The sequence below is a fragment of the Castor canadensis genome, chromosome 16 (genome assembly GCF_047511655.1).
Source record: "Castor canadensis chromosome 16, mCasCan1.hap1v2, whole genome shotgun sequence".
In the NCBI taxonomy this organism is placed as follows: domain Eukaryota; kingdom Metazoa; phylum Chordata; class Mammalia; order Rodentia; family Castoridae; genus Castor; species Castor canadensis.
The window spans coordinates 4,255,803-4,278,932 of record NC_133401.1 but is presented as its reverse complement, the minus strand read 5'-3'; the positions used below and the strand labels follow the sequence as shown (position 1 = coordinate 4,278,932).

The 23,130-nt window shown below is 46.2% G+C and overlaps 1 protein-coding gene across 15 annotated transcripts in view; it reads left to right on the top strand.

The window, feature by feature from the left end:
• The window catches only part of Znf536 (zinc finger protein 536), a 463,499-nt gene that overhangs the window by 3,539 nt on the left and 436,830 nt on the right, over positions 1–23,130 (top strand). For 3 of the 15 annotated variants that reach the window (XM_074058802.1, XM_074058796.1, XM_074058795.1), the window contains exon 1: positions 401–688. The exons of 4 other annotated variants lie outside the window; for them this stretch is intronic. The gene's annotated coding sequence lies outside the window, so the exon portion shown is untranslated. Of the gene's footprint in view, positions 1–399; positions 689–835; positions 1,123–19,595; positions 19,744–23,130 lie in introns of those variants that run through there. 8 more of the 15 variants (XM_074058789.1, XM_074058798.1, XM_074058793.1 and 5 more) reach the window with 5 other exon arrangements.

The window sequence follows — 23,130 nt, the reverse complement described above, 5'->3', positions numbered from 1 at the left end:
CCCGGGCCTTGGCGCCCCAGTCACCAGCCCCGGGCTTAGGTGAACTTGGGGTGGGGTGTGCGTGCGGGCGTGTGCGTGCGTGTATATGTGTGCGGAGGGGGAGGTTAGAGTGGGGACGCACCGTGTTCCTACCCAGTTTGTTATAAGCAACTAGATTTTTACTTTAAGACCGGCTTTGCTCACTGCCCGGGTTGGGAGGGGGGCGATCTTTTCCCACCACTCACATCTTTGTTCATTGTTCACTGAGTGGAAGGCAGGCGACTTAAAGAGACGAAACAGAGGGAAAAGGAGGGAGAGGAGGAGAGAGGAAAAAGAGGGGGAGCAAGAAGAGGGAAAAGGAGAGGGGTGGGGAGAGGGGCCCCCGCCCCCCAGCCCGGGTCCGGCTTGATAGTGAAATAGTAAACCCACGCACCGAGGGTCGCCAGGAAAGTGGACATTACCGCTTTAATTAACTTCGAGATGCTCCGGCGGCGGGACCTGGCGTAGCCGTGACGCGCCCCCATAAATCTGCCCGGCCCGGGCTGCTCCGAGAACTCGTACAGTAGCGGCGTCAGACCCAACGCGCGCCTCCCAGTCCGGAGCCATTTGCATAATTGGATTTTTTTTTCGCCTCCTTCTTCCTCCCTGAAACTTGTTTGAAAACCCAAGTGAAAACCGCGACGACCTGCACACTCAAAGCAAGTGCCAAGTAAGTGCCCTGCGGTGGCCTCGGCGCGCCCCGAGGTTAGCGCGCAGAGCGGGCCCGAGCGGTGCGGGGACTGCGCGCTGCCCTGCCGGCCTGGGCTGCGAGCCGCGAGCCACCGGAGCGCAGCATCCGCGGGCTCCCCAGCCACACGCCCGGCTGCCTGCTCGCACAACTTTTTTCCCCCTCTGTCTCTCGACTTTGTCCGTCAGGTGAGGTGTTTGGGCCACGCGTGTCTCTGTAGCGAGACTGGAGTGGCGATCTTGGGAACGCGGTGGAGTTGGGCATCTTGGGTCCGGGGAGGGTAGTGAGTCCCCGCCGCGGCGGTGCAAGGCTGAGCTGCAAGCGAGCGAGCAAGGGAGCGAGCAAGCGGGGCTGGCTGTTCATCACACCGCGCCGCAGATCCAGCTTGTCGCCAATGTCTCTCTCATTATTCTAAGGTTTGTGTCTCCGTGTGTGTGTGTGTGTGTGTGTGTGTGTGTGTGCGTTCTGCTGTGCTTTAAAAGGAAGAAAAGCTACCAAAACAAGAGCAGGAAGGGCTCTCACTTAGCGTGTCCCCTTCCCCCAGCGTCATTTATTTCTATAGCTAGAAGGCTTCTATGCTAAAGACAGGGTCACTTACAGATTGACAATTCTGTTGGAAATGTCATAAATCTTATAGCAAGGATGCAGCTGCATTCTTAAAACGCCAGTTCTTGCTTGCCGAGGGAAGCGGTCTTACCGTCTTTCAGATTATTAAAATACATAATATGTTATTATTTACAGTGAGTAGAAACTGGAGGTGTTGGGGGGAGGTCAAATGCTTCAGGGAAGTCTGTAAGCCCTCGTTCGTGTTTGCTGGGCCAGCCTGGCAACTCGCAGGAGGTAACTGGTTCACCACCCTGCCTGCAAGGGCCAGAGAGGCAAGCAAGAGCCAGGGGAGTCACAGGGGGGCGCCCCCAGCAGCCCTCTGGCCTCTGCTCAGAGGGAGCCTAAGGCTTGGGCTGAAGACTGCTTTAGTTATGATGTCATTCTGATAGCTGAGTGCAAATGTCTCCTCATTCCACCATTAACCGCCTGACTGAGCTGCTTGGTAATGATCACGCTGACGTCCAGCTCCCAGACAAATGCAGGACCAACCGAGGAGCCCTAGGAATTAACTTTTCCCTGGCAAGGAGGGGACCAGCTGCCTGAAGTACTACCCCTGAGCCCCTGTCTTGGGCTTCTGTGCCTCATTCAGATGCTGGCATGAGTGACAGGTCTCTGGAACTGAAGGACCCCTGTTTTTCCAAAGTTTGGAAAACTTTTAGAAGCCTTTGATGTCCAGAATACCTAACTCTTAATCTAGTGACACTGGAATCCAACTATGACCAGGCCTCTGAGACATTTGGATGTGACGGATGGCCAGCCAGGGACTCAGGTCTCTCTGCAGCCGTCATATGGAAGAAGAGGTTGTGACATTTGCTTTCTACCTCTGGTCCATTAACTGTGACTTTATGCTAATATCACTGCAAGTAAACCGGGTGGAGTGTTGATTTTTAAATAGTGTACAATGATTTAAGATTTCTTTTGATTTACTGTTCAAATGAAATTTGCATAAATGTGATGAAAGTGAACTTAACATCTGGGCATATGAAAAAAAGGGTTAGTACCTCATATGTCATTTGCAGGGAACGTCTTTAAAATGCTTTCACCCTCAACTGGGTTGGGGAAACAGTTCCTGGAGATATAAATGGTAATTATTGAAAACCTGGAGAAAATGCTTTCGACAAATTTCCATTCTCTTGGACCAGTGCTCCAAAAACCCATCTTGTTCTGTGCCTGGAGTGCTTGACTTCTGAGCAGCCTTCAGATCCTTACCACTCAGCAACTCTACTGCTGGCCGGGGCTGTCTTCGTGGAAGTCTTGGGGCAGGCGGTGAGCAACAGTCATGCTGCACTGGTCCAAGCCAGAGGCCAATGGTCCTTTTATGGGGGAGGATAGGAAAGTGGTCAGGAGGCACAGCCCTGCCAGTCACAGTTGCCCACTGGGCACTGAAGGCAGTGCTGAGATGTGGAATTGTTGCCTGCTGAGTCTTGGAAAGCTGACCAAGGAGTTTGTGTGTGTGTGCCTTACGTACCCGAGGACATGTCCGTCAGCTCCGACCTATAAAACCCATGAGCCCATTCAAGTGAACTCCAAGCTTCATCTTACTTTTTTGAGCAAGACAAGCTTATCTCTGGTGCCAGGAAATTGGAGTTAAACAGCCTTTCCCAAACACGGTTGCCTTTTGCTTAAAAGTTGGCTATGAATGGCACAGGTGTTTTTAAAGTGCCTTGAATGGAGAGGGGGAAGAAAAAGACAGCAATGATGCTTGTGAGAATATAGATGAACTTATTTTTTTTTTAAAGAAGAAGAGTATCATAAAAGAAGAAAGCAAATAGATTTATTTTTCTAGTTTGAATGAGGACAATTATAGCTTTTTAACATCTTTGGATTTAGTGTTTTTAATAAGCCTTTTAAGTAAGCTGAAATATCGACTTGCATTTTGTTCTCAACATTATTTAAAGTGAGGCTTGATGCAAATTTAAAAACAGAAGGGAATTTTCTATAGGTCAACTCTAGTCCGTGCAGAGGACAGAAGTCCTCCCCACCTCCCTGCCCTACAGCACTTCTGACAGGACCTGTTGCCAGTGAGTGCTCAGCCTGCTTTCTCCTGTTACCAGGTGAGGTCTTCGGTCCACACTAGAAGGAAACTGGCCCTCAGGTGATCTTATACCATCTCATGGACTGGGAAGCTGTTGTTTAGAATCATAAATTCCTTCAACTTGGTGAGATGCTTTCTCTGCCACTGCCAGTCAGGGCCATGCAGGCTGTGACTGAGGCTGCAGAGGACTGGAGGGCAAGTGGTGGCTTCTAGGGGAGGTGGGGATGGAGGGCTCTGCAGCTGGCTAGCTGGCCTCACCTGTGAGTTTTATGTCATGCCCCATAGGGAGTTGCATTGATGACAAAGGTCTTCGATAAGGAGAGGGATTAATTATTCAGTTCTCAACCCTTAGGGTTACTGGTGATGTTCCTCTTGGTGACACTGAGTGTCTTTCGGGGAGTGAGCAGATGATGCGTGCAGTTGGTAAAAGCTAAGCCAGGTAGCAGGGTGTCCGTAGTGGTGCTGGCAGTGTGTGTGTGTGTGTGCCTATGTGTGTGCATGTGTGTGCATGCATGCATGCTTGTATGAAGGTGGTGCTGTTTGTGCTGCTTGCTGGAAGCACCTGCTCTCAGGTGTTCTCTTTTCACCCCCCAGTGACACCATCGGGAAAGATCAGCAAGTTTGCAGTGCATCTGAGGTTGAGGGCTTGGTGCAGAAATAAGTGGAAAGAGTCGGAAAGTGCCAGGAAACACATCCTCAGAACATGAACCGCGGGCAGCGCCGACCACCTTTCTCAGACCCTATTTGACTTGATTTGATTTTTTTTTCCCAAATGAAAGCAGACAGAGATGGAAGCAGCTCAGGAGCTATGCAGTGAGCCTTGGGCCCAGGCAGTGCCTAGGGTGGGCAGGGCCTACAATGACCAGTTCATGGGGCCACCATGTTTTGGTTAATGTCTGCCATGCCATGCATTTAGGTGGGCAGAGGGCAAGCTTCGTCTGGGTCTGCTGGATGCTGGAGGCTCTCCCCCAGCTTTCACTGTGAAAAATCGTTGTAGATCTTTGGTTATGTTATTTTGGAGCAATGCAGAGAGTTGTGAGTATGTAGCATTTCCCATACTTTGGTTGACTGGTAAGGCTTATAGAAATGGTGTCCCCCTCCAGCTTAACATTAGGTTCAGGCTTTGGGTGGACCTTGCTGGAGTAACCTGAGCATCATTTCTGCAGATCAAGGTCCCTCAGCAGTCCTCAACTGACACTTTTCACTTGTGGAGTCTGCCCTATGCATAGTAGGATGTTTGGTGCAAGCCTGACCTCTTCCTAGGTGTGTCAGGGACGCCCCCAGTCATGACAACCAAAAATGTCCATATTTATTACCATAGGTGCACTGGGAGGAGGAGTCAGGCTCATATTCCAGAGCTTTTGTGTGCCAGGCCATGGATCCTTCAAGGGGGTCAGGGGTATGGACTATGGTACCACCCTCAGGGGGCACCCAGGCTGGTAGGAGACAGACTTGGCCCAGTGCCCCATAAGTCCAGGGGGATGGGCCCTGCAGGAAGTGAGGGCAGACCTATAGTGTCTGCGAGGAGGGAGAACAGAGGGGTGGAGAGGGTGTGAAGCAAAGGTTTAGGGGCCAGCTCTGATTTACTCTATTAATTACGCCCTAAAAGTGGCCTGGTGGGTGAACCTTGGGCCCCTGGGCCACATGTAAATGGTGTAACTAAAAGCAACAGCCCTCTGCAGTGAGGCTGGGCGTCCTGTTAGCAGGATAAGGATATTTTTTTATTTTGGAGTGCTGGTTCTGTGGAATGTCTAGCTCCCAGGGCTCTACAACTTCTCTGTGAGGGCAGCCACTATATTCTGAGTTTTAGGAAAGGAAACTGAGGCAATGAGCAGGGTCAATGAGGGACCCAGGATCAGCCACCAGGATCAGCTGTCTCTAGAACCAGCACACTCTGCCTTCTGATGCCACAATGCATCTCTCTGCTCTTTTGGCTCGGGAGGCTGGCAATGGGTGAGCAGGCAGACTGAAAAGGTCATGGGCACCAGAGTAAGCCCCCCTCTCCGATATGTGTAGCACCCCACAGGCGGCAGGAAGGCAATGCAGATCTTCTTAGACACGAAGAGAGGCAGGAAGGCAAATGGGAGTAGAAGGTCTCTCCTCCCCCCCACCTGCCTATTCTTAGTCTGTGGCTTTACAATGAGAAAATTAAGTGCCGTTTTGACACAGGAAAAATGATCACCGTAGGCTGGAGCTGACATTAACCTGAAAGTTTTCTATCACGGCATTACAGCTTTGATTACCTGAGCCCTGTTTAGCTGGGTCTTTTGATTGCCGAGGTGGAGGTGGGTTTGTCTCCTGGGGAATGTGCTTCCACCCCTCCCTTTCCCTGTGGACTGTACTGAACTTTACCTTTGAGGGGGGGACCATCAACTCCCCCATGGTTTTTAGCCTCTGTGTTGCTTCATTGCTGAAACAGACACGCACACACACACACACACACACACACACACACACACACAACTCTATTTGGGTTGTAAAAGTCAAGCTCATAGATTCCCTAAAAATCAAGATCAATCACTGAATTGTCCATTCAGCCTTAATTAGAATGATGTCTTGCCCGCATTCCTGAAGTTTCCATGTAGTTCTCATAGATTTGAAAGGGATTTCATTCACAGAACGACTAGATGTTAGGGTCCTCAGGAGCTGGCATTAATTTGTTGGACATTTCTGCCTGGAGTGTCCAGGCACCATGTGGGGGAAGTGGCCATGATGTCACCACCTACAGCAGCTGCTGTTGGATGCTCCTGCCTGGTGGGCACTGCCTTCTGCACCTTAGGGGCTTTCTCTCATTCAGGACACTTCACATCCCAGGCAAGGTACAGCTTCCCAGTGGGGACTCTGAGTGGCACAAAAATTTGCTTTACCCACATGGTTGTGGCAAGCCGGAGTTGGGATTCAAAGACAGCTACATTGGCCTGGGAGGGCCATACATGAGTATGTCTCTGACCTTGTTCGAATCCCTGCCTTCTTGTACCACCCTTAGGACTGGGGCAAAAAGTCACCCATCCAAACAGTGTCAACTTGGTTTTAAAATGGAAGTTAAAAAAAAATGCCAACAAGCACTCTTTGCTTTGAGAATATATGCATTGTTGCAAATTCGTTTGCAGGAGGAAGAAAATATTTGGCAAGTCTATCAACCAAACAGCCACTGTAGAGGCAGTCACTAGCTTGCAGGTCACCTGGATGTTCTATAGAAAATGTAAATCTTTATACAGTTTGAGGTTTAATTTTTACCTTTCAAAATTTCTAGGAATAATCATTTCTTATTGGTTCTAGGAAAAAAGTCACACAAACAATTTTGGGGTTATTTCCCTAACATCTTAATTCTCTATACAAATCTAGTTAAGTCAAATCAGGCAACACCTTCCAAATTATTAAGGAAAGGCTGTCACTTACATGAAGCTTATTGGAGGGGGCTGGAAAGGGCCATAGATCCCAGTTCGGAGGTTCTAACCTGTGGGTACAAGTGGCTAAATGGCAGCTTTAAGTCTGCAGCGAGCATGGAGCGTCTCGTGCAGCAACATGGCTCAGTGTGCTAATTAAACTCAGTGCATGAATTCTAGTATCGGAAAAACTTTTTCCACCCACATTTCTACCCACACAAGGTCAGGGCTGGTGGGTGGCGGCCCTTCTCCAACAGCCCAGAGAGAGTTGAAAAGGTGGAGAAGTGGCAGTGTGGGGACATGGGGAGGGAGAAAATCTGCCCCATGCCGGCAAGAGAGGCTTTCATGTGCACAAAGAAGCCTCCTGTGACAGTGAAGGAGCAGCCTCTGGGTTGCACAGAGTCACTCACTGACGCCCAGTCCACAGGGCCCAGGACTTGAGGCTCCCGTTGGTGGTGGTGGTGGCTCCTGGAGTGCTCAGCAACCCCCACACATGCCCCAGTTCTTAAGCCCAAAGCCAGCCAAGCTGTCTGCAGCTCCTTCCCCAGGTCACTGACTTGACAACTTCATTTTTATTTTTCTGTTTTTGATTTATTTTGTTTCAATTCCTACCCCCTATTTTTCTTCCTTTTCGGCTCTTTCACCCTTTACACACACGCGCACTCATTCTAAAAGTATTTTGAAAAGGCTTTGTTTGAAAGGTTTTTTTTGGCGGGGGGGGGGAGAAGACGAGAGTAAGCAGTTCCATTTTAAAATCCCCATCTAGCCTATTTTGGAGGCAAAGGAAATAGTACAGACAGCATGACGTGAACACATGCATCTTCTACAGATGTATGCAAGATGCATGGGAGGTGGTGACTCTCCCCTTTCATCACTACTGTCACCCCCAAGATGATACAGTGTCCTTCTCAGAATGTGACAGCTGATGAGTGGCCAGGGGGTACACGTCTGGTTGATGTTTCCAGGACATTGTCCTATGATGTGAGGTGGTCTATCTATTTTTTTGTGTGTGTGTGTGGGGGGGGTTTGCAGTGCCTGTTCTCTAGCAATGGCTGTCTGTGAGGTCAAGTAATAGATTACAGATAATAGGCTAAGAAGCATCTTTGAAACCTGCTCTACCCTGGAAAGCTGGTTGTATTTGACGCCCTGCCTTTTTATCTCACAGATACCAGTAAGTGGACCCTCAAGTTTTCCTTCCTTGTCTGGAAAGGTTGACAAGAGCTGGATCCCTGTGGAAAGGTGTTCACAGGTGCCACCTGGATGAGGCTTACTGCTCAGGTGAAACATACCAGCTCCACGAGTGGATCTTGGGGTCCACAGGAGCCTGTTGTTCAGAAACCATTTTTCCCCCTTTGCACGATACTATTGCTGTGTGATTTCCAACTATCACCTTCCATAAAATAAATAGTTTGCTCATCGATCTAAAGAAAGAGTGGTTTCTAGCTGCTTCCTTCCTTGGCGTAGACTTGCAACTGGAGTCTGTCTCTTTGACTTCTGTGTGACTGAGGTGGCCCCTGTGGAGGTCATTGTGAAGAGGTCAGGTGGCCTGGGGAGCACTTAACTTCTCCAGGAATCAGGAGACTTAGCAGAATCCGTTGCAAAAATCCTAATATGGTAATTAGTGCTAACATGTCTGTGAGCGCCATCCCCAAGGTGGGCAAAGCAAAGCTGTGCTGAACTGGGGGGAGGCTGGGGAGGTGAGGCCACTCTCCTTTCATTAATCGCAATCCTCAGCCATTAGTGCAAAGAAACTTTACACCTATTTCCTGAAAGTAGAGTCTAAGGAAAGACTCCGGGTGCGTGGTATTTGCTAATTAAATTTTTTTACAAGGGTTACATAGTGCATACATGTTGCTTGGTACATCAATATCTGTAAGTTCATTTTTTGCATAATTTGACGTTTAGGGACTTTCCCTTCCCCCTCCCACAATTGAGATAACTGCCTTGTTGATCTGAAAACACCACACTTGTATATGAGGAAGAACTGGTAGCATTTTGGCCTTGCTTCCTTGGGTTGTAATGCAGTGTCACCCACGTAGAGAGTCCTCGAGTCTAAGTTCGACACCCGCTTCCACACCCGCTTCTCCCACCCGCACATGGTTGTGAAGTTTTATCTTCAAGCCTTAGTTTTGTCACTGGTACAATTGGGTCATTCCTCCTATTGGAGAAAGCCTGCAGGAGTGAAAGAGAAAGTGGCTCGTGAAAGAGCCAGAGGCCAGATCATCAGGGAACGCCAGCTACTGAGGCCACTTGTCTGTCGACTATTTCAGAAATGCTATGCCCACCCAGAGCTATGGGCACTGGTCACCTGCAGAGCCCATGGAAAAGTGGCCTTCTTTGCTGTTGTCCCCACTGGTCTGGGGAGTTATTTACGTATGGAAATCAGTATGTGTTGGTAGATTGATTTCTCATGGTGTTTTAAAGTGTCTCTGAGCTCATGGAGCAGGATGGGGTGGGGTCTGAAGTTTTCACAAAGCAGACATTCCTCTCTGTCATCCATTAAGGCTCAGCACCACAGTTTCAAGCCACTTACGCACATCTGTGCACACACATGTCCCAGATATGTGTGATCACATGCATGTTACACATAGGCACTCATGCCATGCATGGCACACCCATGTACACAGCATGCACGTGCACACACGTTAATGCACACCATGCATTAACACGTGACACACATCACATGTACATGCACGCACCACACACATATGCACACACTTGTTCACACACGCCACACTTGTGCACACACATCACACATGTATGGTGCACTGCACATATGGTCACACATGGTCACATGCCACACCGTGCGCACATCACACACGTACATACATGCATCACCCAAATGCACACACATGATCACATGTACTGCACTCATGCACACACGTCACACGTATACACACATGTGCCACATATGCTCGTTATATGTGCCAGACTCGTGCACATGTCACACATGTATGCACAGTCACCACACACATGATCACACACACACACAGGCTGCTAGAGTCCAGAGGGAACACGGTAAGCTTGCTATTATTCTCCCAGAGTCAAAGGCCAAGACACTAAGGTGCTTTTGTCACTCACCCATTCATCTATTCATTCATTCATTCACTCATTTTTATTCTGGCAGCACTGGGGTTTGAACTCAGGGCCTCACGCTTGCTAGGCAGGTCCTATGCCACTTGAGCCACTCTACCAGCTTCTAAGGGGTTTGAAACCAAGACCAAGCCCTGTGAAGAAACCTCTAGCACTTCCTTTAAAACACTCCCTGCTTTCTGATGGAGGAAGGAAGAATTTTTTTTTTCATTTTTCTTTTATTATTCATATGTGCATACAAGGCTTGGTTCATTTCTCCCCCCTGCCCCCACCCCCTCCCTTACCACCCACTCCGCCCCCTCCCCCTCTCCCCCCCTCAATACCCAGCAGAAACTATTTTGCCCTTATTTCTAATTTTGTTGTAGAGAGAGTATAAGCAATAATAGGAAGGAACAAGGGTTTTTGCTGGTTGAGATAAGGAAAGCTATAGAGGGCATTGACTCACATTGATTTCCTGTGCGTGGGTGTTACCTTCTAGGTTAATTCTTTTTGATCTAACCTTTTCTCTAGTACCTGTTCCCCTTTTCCTATTGGCCTCAGTTGCTTTTAAGGTATCTGCTTTAGTTTCTCTGCGTTAAGGGCAACAAATGCTAGCTAGTTTTTTAGGTGTCTTACCTATCCTCACCCCTCCCTTGTGTGCTCTCGCTTTTATCATGTGATCAAAGTCCAATCCCCTTGTGTTTGCCTGTGATCTAATGTCCACATATGAGGGAGAACATATGATTTCCCTGGTCTTTTGGGCCAGGCTAATCTCACTCAGAATGATGTTCTCCAATTCCATCCATTTACCAGCGAATGATAACATTTCGTTCTTCTTCATGGCTGCATAAAATTCCATTGTGTATAGATACCACATTTTCTTAATCCATTCGTCAGTGGTGGGGCATCTTGGCTGTTTCCATAACTTGGCTATTGTGACTAGTGCCGCAATAAACATGGGTGTGCAGGTGCCTCTGGAGTAACCTGTGTCACAGTCTTTTGGGTATATCCCCAAGAGTGGTATTTCTGGATCAAATGGTAGATCGATGTCTAGCTTTTTAAGTAGCCTCCAAATTTTTTTCCAGAGTGGTTGTACTAGTCTACATCCCCACCAACAGTGTAAGAGGGTTCCTTTTTCCCCGCATCTTCGCCAACACCTGTTGGTGGTGGTGTTGCTGATGATGGCTATTCTAACAGGGGTGAGGTGGAATCTTAGCGTGGTTTTAATTTGCATTTCCTTTATTGCTAGAGATGGTGAGCATTGTTTCATGTGTTTTTTGGCCATTTGAATTTCTTCTTTTGAGAAAGTTCTGTTTAGTTCACGTGCCCATTTCTTTATTGGTTCATTAGTTTTGGGAGAATTTAGTTTTTTAAGTTCCCTGTATATTCTGGTTATCAGTCCTTTGTCTGATGTATAGTTGGCAAATATTTTCTCCCACTCTGTGGGTGTTCTCTTCAGTTTAGAGACCATTTCTTTTGATGAACAGAAGCTTTTTAGCTTTATGAGATCCCATTTATCTATGCTATCTCTTAGTTGCTGTGCTGCTTGGGTTTCATTGAGAAAGTTCTTACCTATACCTACTAACTCCAGAGTATTTCCTACTCTTTCCTGTATCAACTTAAGAGTTTGGGGTCTGATATTAAGATCCTTGATCCATTTTGAGTTAATCTTGGTATAGGGTCATATACATGGATCTACTTTCAGTTTTTTGCAGACTGCTAACCAGTTTTCCCAGCAGTTTTTGTTGAAGAGGCTGCTATTTCTCCATCGTATATTTTTAGCTCCTTTGTCAAAGATAAGTTGCTTATAGTTGTGTGGCTTCATATCTGGGTCCTCTATTCTGTTCCACTGGTCTTCATGTCTGTTTTTGTGCCAGTACCATGCTGTTTTTATTGCTATTGCTTTGTAATATAGTTTGAAGTCAGGTATTGTGATACCTCCTGCATTGTTCTTTTGACTGAGTATTGCCTTGGCTATTTGTGGCCTCTTGTGTTTCCATATAAATTTAACAGTAGATTTTTCAATGTCTTTAATGAATGTCATTGGAATTTTGATGGGAATTGCATTAAACATGTAGATTACTTTTGGGAGTATAGACATTTTTACTATGTTGATTCTACCAATCCATGAGCATGGGAGATCTCTCCACTTTCTATAGTCATCCTCAATCTCTTTCTTCAGAAGTTTATAGTTTTCCTTGTAGAGGTCGTTCACATCTTTTGTTAGGTTTACACCTAGGTATTTGATTTTGTTTGAGGCTATTGTAAATGGAATTGTTTTCATATATTCTTTCTCAGTTTGCTCATTGTTAGTGTATAGAAATGCTAATGATTTTTCTATGTTGATTTTATATCCTGCTACCTTGCTATAGCTATTGATGATGTCTAGAAGCTTCTGAGTAGAGTTTTTTGGGTCTTTAAGGTATAGGATCATGTCGTCTGCAAATAGGGATGTTTTGACAGCTTCTTTCCCTATTTGTATTCCTTTTATTCCTTCTTCTTGCCTAATTGCTCTGGCCAGGAATTCCAGTACTGTGTTGAATAGGAGTGGGGATAGTGGGCATCCTTGTCTGGTTCCTGATTTTAGAGGGAATGGTTTCAGTTTTTCTTCATTAAGTATAATGCTGGCTGTAGTTTTGTCATATATAGCTTTTATAATGTTGAGGAACTTTCCTTCTATTCCTAGTTTTCTTAGAGCTTTTATCATGAAATGATGTTGGATCTTATCAAAGGCTTTTTCTGCATCTATTGAGATGATCAAGTGGTTTTTGTCTTTGCTTCTGTTAATGTGGTTTATTACGTTTATTGATTTTCGTATGTTGAACCACCCCTGCATCCCTGGGATGAAGCCTACTTGGTCGTGGTGGATAATCTTTTTGATGTGTTGCTGAATTCGGTTTGCCATTATTTTGTTGAGGATTTTTGCATCAATGTTCATTAAGGAGATTGGCCTATAGTTCTCCTTTTTGGAGGTGTCTTTGCCTGGTTTTGGGATAAGTGTAATACTGGCTTCATAAAATGTGTTTGGCAGTTTTCCTTCCCTTTATATTTCGTGGAACAGCTTAAGGAGGGTTGGTATCAGTTCTTTAAAGGTCTGATAGAATTCAGCAGAGAATCCATCAGGTCCTGGATTTTCTTTTTGGGGAGACTCTTGATTGCTGCTTCAATTTCATTTTGTGTTATTGATCTATTCAGGTGATTAATTCTTCTTGGTTCAGTTTTGGATGATCATATGTATCTAGAAATCTGTCCATTTCTTTTAGATTTTCAAATTTATTTGAATATAGGTTCTCAAAGTAATCTCTGATGATTTCCTGGACTTCCATGGTGTTTGTTGTTATCTCCCCTTTTGCATTCCTAATTCTACTAATTTGGGTTTTTTCTCTCCTCATTTTAGTCAGGTTTGCCAGGGGTCTATTGATCTTGTTTATTTTTTCAAAGAACCAACTTTTTGTTTCATTAATTCTTTGTATGGTTTTTTTGGTTTCTATTTCGTTGATTTCAGCTCTAATTTTTATTATTTCTCTCCTATTTGTTTTGGGATTTGCTTGTTCTTGTTTTTCTAGGAGTTTGAGATGTATCATTAGGTCATTGATTTGGGATCTTTCAGTCTTTTTAATATATGCACTCATGGCTATAAACTTTGGAGGAAGGAAGATTGACCTGTGTGGCGTGACGACCCAGGGTCCAGCTGCCGGTGGGTGGTAATGCCGGGTTCTCTGACTGGAACCTATGCCTGTGAACGGTGGGCTGCAGAATCCTTCACTGCAGGAGGGGCTCTTGGCACCTGCCTGGAGCTTCTCTGTGGACAGCTTTCTGGAACACACACAGCAGCTGGAGGTCCAGGCTCCGGGGACAGACTTTCTTGTTGTAGCTGCTAGGACTGTCCCATACTCACTCCTTGCATCTCAAAGGAGAGATTTGTTCTGAGCATTTTTGAGCACAGGAACCATTTCTCTTCTTAGCAGGCCTTTCACTCACAGGCCTGGTGGTGAGGGCGCAGCCCTATTCTCTGCTCCAGGGCTGCCAATCACAGGCATCTGTCCTTATGTCCTTATGTCCAGGGTGTCTTTGCCCTCCCCCACCTCACTCTTCTCCCAGGCTGCATCTCCCACCCTCTCTGCTCCCCAAAGCTGTTCAAGAACAGAGCCCACCTCAAGGCTGCCTGAGTGAACCAGGCCTGGTGGACGCCCCTCGTCTACCCCAGCCTCACCTTGTAGGGAACGCATCCTTCCAGACCCTCAGGCAGGACTTGTCAGCAGACACAGGGTGGTGGGGCCTGGCTTTCATTCTTAACCGTGAGCTTAGTCATTACCATTAGTCCACGGCAGGCGCAAACACGTTGATACTTGGTCACGTGAGGATCTGATGGCATCGGCTCTGATGGGCTGGTGTCAGTCTCCAGAGCCCCAGGAGATGCCATCTCTTCAGAGACATGGATGAGAAGTGTTCCAGGCCCCCTAATCCTCCTTGGGATTGCCTCACCCACTTCCCAGGGCAGGCCCTGGCTGAACTCTGGTCTGCTCAGAGAGGAGGCCCGAAAAAGATGTCCACGAAGAGACCCAAGGAGGAGGCCCAGGATGATACTTCAGGAGGTGCCAGTGCAGCCACCTGAGTACCTGGTCCTGCTCAGGAAAGCCCCAGAGACACCCCCTAGCTGTCTAGGGGAGCCCTCAAGACCCCCAGACAGCCAGATAGAAGGAAGTGGGGCTGGCAGGCTGTGTGGACATGGAGGGCTTCCAGGCATTTCTGAGAAGGGTGTTATGTTCAACACGTGTGTCTAGAAAAGACAGGCAGAGCCTGGTGTGAAGACAGCCTGTGCTCTGGGAAGAGGACCTGGGGGAAGGACCCTGACATGGGTAGGACCAGCGTCTGCTTCTCTAAGCATTGAATCAGTGGCGGGGAGCAAATCATCCTGGACCTCCACTCTCATGGGGCTTACAGTCTGGTGGAGGATGATGGACAACAAACAAACATATAGTTTGTCAGAATGGAGCCATGCATTCTAGAGAAGAAGGAGGCAAGAAAAGGGGACGGGTGATTGATGTCAAACAGGGAGGGAAGGGAACTCACTGAGAAGGTGATATTCAAGCACAGATGTTGCAGTGAAGGTCTGCACGAGAGCATCCCAGGTTACAGGAAGAGCACGTGCAAAGGCCCTGGGGCAGGACTGTGCTCCTTGTATTTCAGGAACAGCATGGGCTGCTGTGTGACCGGAGTGAAAGAAGGAATGAGTAGCGAGTGGTGTGAGCAGAGCCTACGGGGGAACCTGTGTCTCCACATCACTCTAGGCAGTGTCACTATTCTCCCCAGATACTTGTTAGGCACCAACTGTGTGCCTGGTCCTGGTCACCATGGTCTTCTCATCCTGACGTCCCCTCCTGCCATCCAAACTCAGTATCTTCTTCCAAGTGGTCCTTCCCTTCTGGCCCCCTTCCATGCTTCTTCCTCTACAAATAGTGCATCCACCTGCAAATGTCCACCGAATGTCCGCCCTGTGCTCAGCACATTGAGAAGGTAGAAAAGGAAGTCAGCTACAAAGTAGGCTGTCAGCAACCTGATTTCTGTGTAGATTCACACGAAATTCTGACTCCCCTTTGCCTATCCCACCCCGTCCCAGTGTTAGGGCTCTTCCTGACTGCTCAGTTCCTTCATGCTTTCTTTGGTGGCACAGTCACATGTTCCACAGCCCAAATCCTATCTATTGACAGCAGTCCCATAAAAGAGCCCAAAAATTGTTATCACCTGGTGACATTGTCGTGTCGTGAGGTTGTCACACGATGCGTTGCTCCGGTGTTTTCCGGGTGCCTGTGTACAGCAGAACGGCACCTGTGACTCTGTGTGTCATATGAGTCTTGATAACAAATGACTTGGTCACTGCTGTAGGATGGACCACACTGTTGATCACTGTTTTGGTGTGTGCTTCTATCTAAATAAAAACTTTGAGTGTTAGAGCAGTGGCCTCATACACCTGGTGTTTACCTGGTCTCATGATTGCATTCAGTGGCCAGGTGCAGGGGTGGACCTGGGCTGTGTAGATCTGCACAAGCGCACCATTGATGTTCATCTGGTGACATCATCTAACGATGAATGTCTCAGGACACAGGACTGTGGCTGGCTGTGCTTCACACAGCCTGGGAGGTGAGATCGGGACCTTGACTTTGACATCAGTGTCTTGGGGTCCCTTGTCTTTGCCTCTGCATGGCCACAGTGCTTTGTCGTGTTCTGTTTGTTCCCTCCCCATGGTTGTAAGGCTGTATGGTGAGTGTCCAGGTGACAAAGGACAGCTTGGCAAGTGGGGTCCCTGTAAGGCACGTTATTCAGGCACTTTAGCCTTATATATATATATATTTTTTTTTTTTTTGAACTCAGGTCATTGCCCTTGCTAGGTGGGTGTTCTACTACTTGAGTCATGCCCTCAGGTTCCCTTGCCTTTTCATGTTCACTATTTTTTAGATAGGGTCTCATACTTTTTCCCTGGCCAGCCTAGGACTATGAACTTCCTACCTCCACCTCCCAAGTAGCTGGAACTGCAGACCTGAGCCACTGTGCTCAGCTTCTTGGACTTTGCGCACCTCCTCCTTCCTTAAATTCTGTCTGGGAGTCACCAATACCTGTCCCTTCAGGGGGAAGAACAAGGTACTTGTTCACAACCTTGCTTGTGTCCCTTGTCGGTGCAGACAGGACGTTTTGAAGTAGAAATTGCAAGTTCATCTCATGCCCAGCCCTCTGACTTATTAAATTATTACAGTGGTAACTTTTTAGTTGAATTATATTTGCAGTGGAAAATAAAGTATGTCCTGGCTGTTTGAGCTTTTTTTTTTTCCCCCCTCATCATTTGGTTTTAAATAGTTAAGTAAATTTCATTAAATAACTGTAAACATTCCAAATAGTTCTGCACATGTATCATACATCACACCATCGTAACTTCGATGCAAAATATTAAAATGTAAATGACTCAATAGAAAAATTATGGAAACAAATGCAGGGCTTTTATTACACTTTGAGTAAAGTGCTTAACTCTTTCCCCTTCCTTAGCAAAAGTCTTGGTTGAATTAAAGGAAAAAAAAAGTGTTTACGGACTCTATAAAAATAATCTTTAAGAATAAAGGAACAGATAGCAGTAAACAGTTTTCTTCCTAATTTCATCTCTTCGGCTCTGAAGATATGTTGGCTATTGTCTACTCATTAATTTGACTCTTATAAAATGAGCTCTATTAAGAGCTAAATATAACCATTTTAATTTTTAAGCATTAGTCAGAATAGTAATTTTACCCAAGCACATAATATAGCTCTAATTTTATATATCATGTATGACGGAATTTGAACCAACAGTTATTTTTCCTCTTCAGAAATATTTTAGTCTATAGTAAAAATTGTCTGGGAAACATTTGGCATTTTATTTTAGTCTCTATCACAAATTTCCATGTTCTAAAATAAAATAATCTTGGAAGGTGACACGAGGTTCTTTTTCCATAATAAACAGCTACTAATGTAATAATAACAAATGATAATGCTAATGAAAAAATTTTATTTTCCCCCAACTTAGAGGAAAGTGCCAACAATAGGTAGGATAAAATAAAATCAATATTTTGACAGTGCTGTATTATGTCTGGCTCATTAATTTGGAGACAACTTTCTGTTCAATCCTGAATCTCCAAGTGTCAACAAATAGTAGTTTTAATGTCGACTTCTCGTTGGAATGCACTTAATGTTTTGCAAGTTATTTTTGGAGGGAGATGATTTTTGATTCCGCAGATGTATAGAGCTTGCATTGTGTAGGTTTTTGTCTTGGGGAACAATGAGAAAATTTTGCCCGAAATTTGTATTCAAGAGACTATTCATTTTGTTCAGCACAATACTATATAGTTTGTTCCATATAGATGTACATACATGAATACATATATCAGTGTATGTAAGTACATATGTACACACACACACACACACAATACCCACACTCTTTTTTTTTTAATTGTTGTGCTGCATGGGGGTGCATTGTGACATTTACAAATGTTCTTACCATATATCATAGTAGAACTCACCCCCTCCATCATTCTCCTTTATTCCTCCTCCCATTCCTGGAATAGTTTCAACAGGCCTCATTTTTCCTTTTTCATACATGAGTACATAATATTCCACCATATTCACCCTCCTACACCCTTTCCACTTTTTCCTTATATCCTCCCCCCTCCCACTGGTACCAACCCCCACTCCAGGCAGGACCTGTTCTGCCCTCCTAAGTCTCCAATTTTGTATGAAAAAAAATAACTTTTTTGTTTTGTTTGTTTAAGATAGCTACACAGAGAGTTTTCTTGTGACATTTCCACGTATATATGTACTATAATCACCCACACATTCCTAAAAGCCACCTTCATTCTTGCTCATTAGTTTTACCTAAAGTTTCCTCTTATTTTCCAAGACTAGTTTCTGATTTCTGAGTGCCAATTCAGGTAAGGTCAATACCAACACTTATTCAGGCTCGTATCGACTGTGGCCACGTGACGATGGGAGTGATTGATCCATTTTAGACACAGGATTGCTAATTTTCCATGGGAACAGGCCCCTCCATCTAGCCCATTCTTCATCAGCCCAATTTTTCCATTCACGATTTCACATCCACCTGCCCCCCTCCTGGTACTGAACAGTGGCAGTAATGCAGAACTCCATCTTTCATTTGTACAGAAAGTATTTGTATCACTGTGGCCAGAACTCCTTTGTTTTCTAGGGAATCACAAAGCTGGGGATTTAGAATAGCAGATAATAACATACAGTGCATACTATTGATGCTGCTTTAATTGTCTTATTGACAACTCACTTGAACTTGAAGAAGCATGCTAATATTTATCATCCTGTGAACTCATGTGCATTTTCTTGATTCAAGCCATAATTACAGAAGAATCTCGACTCATATGTTTGCCTGTACCACCTCAGCTTCCTTCTTTCTGGACAAAGACTTGCAGAGTGAGCCTCCCAGGGGAGCCGTGGGTCGGCCAGCTTTCTCTGCTGGGTGCCCTTTGGCTCTGAGCATCTTCTGGATGCTTCTCTCTCTAGGGGTCATCTGACTAATGAACACATTGACCAGCACCTGGCCAGGAAGCCAGGGGTACCATGACCCACCTGAGCAATTGCAAAGAGGCCAGTGCTGGCTGGTTGGCCTTAGGGGTTGCCCTGAGGTTTCTGGGGTTTTTTGTTTTGTTTTTTCAAAGAGACAGCTGTTTTCTTCCTCTGGGGAAATACCAGTGGAGAAGATCAGAAGGGTTCCAAACATGTGGGAACTGGAATTGAAGCCACTGTGCGGGCTAGGAGACAAAAATCCATTTGAGGAGGTTTTTGATAAGGTCAAGTTGATGAATGGAGCCATCGTGGTCTCCTTTCCTGACCCATTTCCACCCTTCTCTCTCTTGCCCCATGGACTCCAATCCCCCACCTTCTCTCAGTTCCTTGGCTCCATCCCTCCATGACCTTGCTGTTGTGTTTCTTCTGCCTGGTGCCCTCTTGTCCTCACTCTTGGCCTGGCCACCACTGGGCATTCCTCCAGGCTCTGAATGGCTCCTCTGACCTCCTGCTTCTCTCACCTGCTCACAACTCCTGCATTTTCATCCCTGGACGCATTGTCATGGATTCCATTGATTGTGTACATGCTTAACCATCCCCTCTCTGCACTTTGCCTAGACTGCCCAGGTCAATGCCTGGACTACCTCCTTGATGACTGTACTTCTAGCATCTGGAACTGACCACACATGGCACCCAGTTAATACATAGTTTTCCAAACAATTCTATTTCCCTCCAGGAAAATGTGGATCGGGGAGTTTGTCCTTGACTTTTGAGAACAGTGCTGTGTCATGAAGCACACAGTCCCATGACGCATCCTTTGTTCCATTGTTGGTGACTGAGGCTGCAGCTGTGGCTTGCTCCCTACTCGCCATGAGGCCACCATGGTAAGAAGTTTGGAGGGACAGTTATCTCAGTATAGAAATTGTGTTGGTGGCATTGCCATATTTGTTCTACCCTTGTCAGACCACTAGGTTCAATCTTGGGCATTTCTTCTGACCTGGGTCCTGGTTTTTGTTTCAAGCCATCTTGCTACCTTTGTCCCTTTGTATGAGGTGGACCCTTAGTCTCCACCTGAGGCCTCTTGCTTGACATCAGTGTGATGGGCACTGATTGTTGGAGTTGGGTTCTTTGTCACTGCTGAAAGCCAGCTGCATGGGGTCCTGATTAACACAGGCTACGTTGTTAGTCTCTCTCGTTCTCCTTGGTGACAGCACTTGATGGGGTCTCCAAGCAGAGGCGTCGTGGAGACAGGAGAAGATGCCCGTGTGGCTCCCTGATTGGTGAGCCCTTCATCTGACTGATGAGTGAGGTGGAGCCACCCCACTGACTTCAACGAGACACTCGAATCACAGGCGATGATTGCAAAGGGAAGAGAGGACTTCAAGCCTATGTCACATCCTGTTGCCCAAGTGACTCCCATCTTGGGGAGCCTTAGGGTGCTCTTGCAACATGAAGAACCTGTTTACCGAAAGTGCTGGAAGCACTCTCCTTCCTCAACAACAAGCCAGGAGTCCTACGGGAAAGTAAAGGATGGGGTTGAATCTGGGAGAGAGTGGCCTCTAAGTCTCCCTTTTCACCTGTCTTCTGGAGAATCCTTCAGAGCTCTTAAATTTCTCCTTTTGTTATTTCTGTGGCACTGGAGTTGAACTCAGGGCCTCACACTTGCTAGGCAGGTGTTCTTACCTATCTGTAAGGCCACTTGTCCTTAAAATTTCTCCTTTTCATTTATAATATTTGTTTGGTCTGAGACTTAAATCAAAATATCCTTTCCTGTGTAAATATCCAGTCTTGTACTAAATTGCAAGCTCTCCAAGGACAGAATTTTCCTTTTCTTCCCTGAGTATTATGGTGACTTGTTGCCCATCTGGCACCCCTGTCCACCTCACAAGATGTCTGACATGGGAGGGGGGCATCGGGGTGGACAAGAAAGTATTAAAACCTTAATAAATTAATGGATGAAGAGATCAGGAGTATGACGCTTTTGAAAAGAATTAGAATAATTTCCCATTGAATTGTTCATGATTTTATAGACCTCTTGGGTTAAAAATCATTCTTTATTTAGTTGGTCACCATGGCTAGCTTCTTTCACTTCAATGAGTTAAAGATTGTGCTAATTATTATTTTTAAAGTATAAAGACCCTAAGGCTCTATGAGGGAGATTTTGAAACCACTTGAAACTACAATTACTCAAGGCCAGAAATTTTGGGGCATAAAATACTTGTTGAAATGGGATCCTTGGTGGATAAAATGAGAAACCTGTTGGTGGTGTGCCTTTGTGATGACCTGTCGTCATTTTCCTCTGGTTAAGAAGAGGAGTCCTACGTCTTGCCAGAAGGCTGGGAGGAAGCTGGTTCTCCAAGGTCTCTGAATTTCCATTTTCTTAGTCAGTCACTATATTTTAGCTGTTTGTGTGAATGAAAATAAACACGTGCTCAAGGGAACCTCTGTGAGCCATCCAAGGCAGGGCAGTATAGAACTTACATCCACAGGCAAGATGGAGGCAAAACTCAAACGTGCTGGTCTTTACTTGTCTATCCACTTGGGCATTTGTTGGGAATCCAGTTGGGGTTTGGTTTCCGGATCTGAGAAATAAGGCTGGTGTACCAGACCCATGACGCTCCATCCTTGGTGTGCTTAAGAATCCATTTGGAAGCTTGTTAAACATCTCAGCTCCTGGTCCCACCTGAAAGCCCCTTTCATAAGTGGTGCTACTGTCTGTGGATTGCTGAGTTGCTCCAGGTTGCCCCTCCCAGTGTTCTGAACTTGGAGAAGGAGCTACACATTACTAAATCTTATTTACTGCCTACTTGGTTTTTCTCCAGGCTGTCCTAATCTGGTGACATTTTGCAAAATCAGTGTATTCCGAGTTATGATCAGGGAAGTAATGGCAGATACTTGTCACCTGAGAACCTGTCACCTTTCAGTGCAGGTGACAAGATTGGGTAGCCTAATCTAGGAAACAGAAGTCCCCATAAATCCCTTCTTTGACTTTAACCAGAACTGTTTTCTGGAGCCTCACGTCAAAGCTGAGCAGAACTTCTTTGGCTCTGAGTTTTCAAGAATATGGCGTCTGAATCTTTGGGTCTGGGTGCAAACCAAATAGAATATAGTACAAGTGAGAAGGGACTCATCTCTCATATGCAATCTTAAAAGCTCATAGTTGCAAGAGTCAATCACACACACGGATTTACGAGGTGTGCGTGTGGCTTAGAAGTGTCTCCACGAGGAAGGTGGGAGGGGTCTGACCGCTGTGAGCATGAACAACTGGAAAGAGACTCCGAACCTTTCATCTTAAAAACTGCTCATTCCACGTGAGTTAGAAAACCTCTTCGTAACTCCCTAATGGTGTGAGGGGACAAGTTGTTACTAATACTGCACAGGTGCGTTTGGCTTCTGACCTTGGCCAGCTGTGGTTCTGAGAAGCCATTATTTCTGAGAACTAGTAGATTTCATCTGTGCACAAGGAAGACCCTTGAGTACCTGGATGTCCTTTTAATGCCCCTCCCCCAGAAGTTTGGTGATGTGAAGCGGAAAGGACAAATCGTCACCTAGTACAGATCTTTGTATCAAATCAAAGAACTTGATTTACTGCCAAACTCGAAGTGAGGGCGGTGTTTTGCCTCTCCCAGGCCTCTGGTTGTGTATAATGACTGCTTCGTTCAGCGTTTGACTTTTGGGCTTTACAGGCGCATTTAACCTTAAAGGATGCTCCTGGGTTCTGGGTGGATTCTGCTTATTTCATGGGTTGCCTTTGGGATGGGGGAAGCCCTTGCTTTCTTGAGTTTTCCTGGGGACGATCTGTGTGGATAACACCCCTTTTTCTCACCACCCAGAGCTGTTGCAAGACAGCTGATACTAATTCTGGAATTTGAGGGGGAGGGTGACGAGGATGGTGCCACACAACCCTGTGGCACGTATGGGTGACTTACATGTGTTTTCTCGTGGAGTCTTCACAGTCTGGGAGGTGGAGTCCTCGGTGGGATTTTCCAGACAAGGAACCTGGGCTCAGAGCTCTGGTGGCTCGCCAGCTTTCTTCCTCACCCTCCTGTGGGTGATGGAGTCCAGGTGAAAGTACCCATCCCTGCCTCGTGGGATTTTTACTTCCCACCACACCGCACTCTACTGCATGGCTGTGTATTTCGTGGCTAAGATCTGATCACAAGAGTGGACAGGGAGTGGTTTCCACTCTGGAAGTTCGGGAGTCAATTCATGATGGCTCTAGTGACTTTCCCTGGGAAGGTATCTCTCAGGGTAGTGACTGCAAACTTAGT